This window comes from Propithecus coquereli, unplaced genomic scaffold, assembly GCF_000956105.1.
Source record: "Propithecus coquereli isolate 6110/MARCELLA unplaced genomic scaffold, Pcoq_1.0 Scaffold27, whole genome shotgun sequence".
In the NCBI taxonomy this organism is placed as follows: Eukaryota; Metazoa; Chordata; class Mammalia; order Primates; family Indriidae; genus Propithecus; species Propithecus coquereli.
Window position 1 is genome coordinate 13,017,227 of NW_012148285.1, and position 3,332 is coordinate 13,020,558.

Below are 3,332 nucleotides of genomic sequence, written 5' to 3' on the forward strand. Positions count from 1 at the left end.
CTTGGATAGCTGCACAATTTTTTAGAATATTTTGTTATGACATTCCTTTATGATGTTGGGGAAGGACTATGCTCTTTCCCTGGGTCCTCTCTTTGCCTTTGAGCTGCCATTTAGCATTCTTTGAAAGGGCTGGCCTATGAAAAGTGGATTATCTTCTGTGTATACATGCATTTCCCAACGCTGACCCACCCCACTTACTACCCGTGGGGTACACGTCAGCCTACTCCAACCACATCATGATGCTTTGTCCATAGGTCCTTTTCTGTCATTCACAAAATAATTCATAAGTTCTGGTTTTCTTCATTCATGTGACAAAAATGTATTGAACATCTACTATGTGCCAGGTAGTGTGCTAGACTTTGGAAACATGTACAAATTATCTTGGGGTATCTCAGTAGGGAAGTCTTTCCCCCTTTTATTTTTCTTTCCTGGTGGTCAGGTTCACTTGGTCTTACTCTAAACCTTGGGCTTTGGAACAGACTGACCTAAGATACCACACTACTTTCATGACATTGGGCAACTAGATTACACTCTTCGTGCCCAATTTCATATTATGTTGATAAAGTTTAATGGGATCATTAGTGTAAAATACATAGCCTATAGTAAGAGATTCAATAAGCAATTATTATTATTTACATTGTTATCATCATACCCTACAGAAAGGCTTATACATCAAGTAGAGGAAAATGTATAGTCCAGCCACTTATTTAGCCAAGGCAGCTGATGAAGAAAGAACTAATTAGCCCAAAGAATGAACAGTGTTATGGGAGGAGGTTATTGGCTGGGGTTAATTTAGCCATCACTTCAGAATGGAGCTGGTACATTTAGAGTGTAAAAGGAACATGCTGCTTGTTGATAATTAGTCTGGTTTTAATGAGTTATCAAGTGTTAATAACAGCTGAAGTGCACTATCTTTTCACAGCCGTCAGAGGATGTTCAGGATGTTTGCTGGGTTCGCACTTCTCAGGGTTTTCTGTGGGTGTTAGAATTCCATTTGAGGAGAGCCACATAGGATGTGTCTATCTCCTGGATCTTAGGGAAAGAAGCCTTCATGATGACCATAGCATGGCATGCCCAGGATGAGAGGGAGAATTGCAACAATATTACTTAGATAGGGACAGATGCTGGCCTTTTCTTAATGGGAAGTGGCACCCCTTTGCTAGTGTGAGACATTTCTTGTCTCAAATAATTCTGACAATAAAACAGGTTAGAAGGAAAAAAAAATCCCAACCTGGAAACAGTATAAATTTCTATCAATAAGGTACTGGCCAAATGCATTTTAGGACATCCATACAACAGAGTACAAGGTAGTCATTAAAAAGAATAAGATGGATCTATATAGAATTGTGTCTAAGAGATACAGAGTGGAAGAAAAGATGCAGAACAGTAACCAGGGTCTGATCTCATGCGTGGACACAGAAGGGAAGGCGGGAAGGAAGGCAGAGAGGGAGAAAGGGGAGGGGATGAAGAAAAGGAGAAAAGGAAAAATCAAGAGAGGAGAGAAAGAATGAACAAAAGAAAGAATGGAAGAAAAAAGAAAGAAAGAAAGAAGAAAGGTATTTCTTCATAGAACCAGGCTTTGCTTTTCACAGAAACCCTGAGAAGTAAGATTTTTATTACAGGGAAAAGGTGGTGGGCTTTACACAGCACCGCGTGGCAAGATTACTCTAGATCTTCTCCACACTTTATTTGGACACCAGGTGCCAGAACTGGATTTATCTTACTCTGTGGGTCAATATATATCATCATCATTGATCTTTCTATAGCTCTTTTTATTTATTTATAATATGGTGAACATTTTTGAATCTACTGCCAAATCTACCTACTAAAATTCACTAGTAACTTACATTTACCAGTGTCTGCCTCACCTGTCAGAGGTAAAGAACTATCCTGAATTTTGTGTTTCTCATTCCCTTATTTTATTTGAAGTTCCATCCCTTGCATAAGTATTCTTTCAGCTACATTAACAAGGTACTGGGTTTTCTTCTGCACAGGACATCTCTTCATCATTATCTCACTACGAAGTTTTATACCAATGGCAACTAGCATTTTTTCTCATCCATGTTCCTTGACACTTCTGCTGCTTGGTCAGTCTCTTCCTTCTTCTCCAGGCTTACTTGCTGCACCCACACAGCCAGCAGACTACAGACCCCGACTTTGGAGATGGAGTCCTATGCCCACCTTGCCTTTTTGGGGGAGGATAGAAACAGTTGTACTGGAGTATTCAATGTAATGAATACTTCCTTTCTTCCTCATGGAACTTAGATTTTATTCAGATGGCCACTCTTCTTCCAACTTTATAAACGAAGCCTTGTATGTTAAACTAATCACCACATGGCATTCTCCCGATAACCTCAGTGGTTCAGGAATTAGGCAAAGACACATAGTAGGTGCTCAAAAATGTTCGTGAAACAGAATGGAATATAACTACAGTACTAATTGATTACTTTTGTGCTGGATAATGTGTATGGTGCTTTACAGACATTACATCATTTTAGCCTCACAACAACCACACGGGGTAAAAAACAAAACAAAACAAAAAACTGATGAAGAAACTGAAGCATAGTTTAAGTAGCTTGTCCACATAGTACAGCTACTGAGTATTGGTGGGAAACATTTCACCCCACCAAAATGACAAATGAGGAGCCTTGTGATGGAGGAGGGAGAAATAGAGGTCCACTGGTCCAATTTGCTTATTTAGAGACCATCTAATCCTGTGTGTTCATTTCCTGGGGCTGCCATAACAAACTACCACAAAGTGTGGCTGAAAATAGCAGGCGTTTATTCTCTCACAGTTCTGGAGACTAGAAGTCCAAAATCAAGGTGTCACCAGGGCCACACTCTCTCTGGAGGCTGCAGGGCAGAATCTGTTCCATGCCTTTCTCCTAGCTTTGGTGTTGCCAACAGCACTGGGTGTTCCTTGGATTACAGACACGTCACTCCAACCTCTGCCTCTGTTGTCACATGGCATTCTCCCTGTGTGTCTGTTTCTTCTTATAAGGACACCAGTCATATTGGATTTAGGCTCCATCCAACTCCAGTATGACCTCACCATAACTTGATTACTTCTGCAAAGACCCCATTTCTAAATAAAGTCACGTTTATGGATACCGGGTGTTAGGATTTCATCATATCTTTTTTGGAGGGAGCCTAATCCAACTGACAACACGCTGTCTTAAGAGAACACGAAACAAAACCCTGTACCAAATCTCAATGGGTAACACCAGCGAGGAGGAGCTTATTTGATGCGAGGGATTAGCAGGAGCTCACGGACTCAACTACGTGAAGGCTGGAGAGACGGGGTTGAGCAGCCACGATCTCCAACGGAGGCC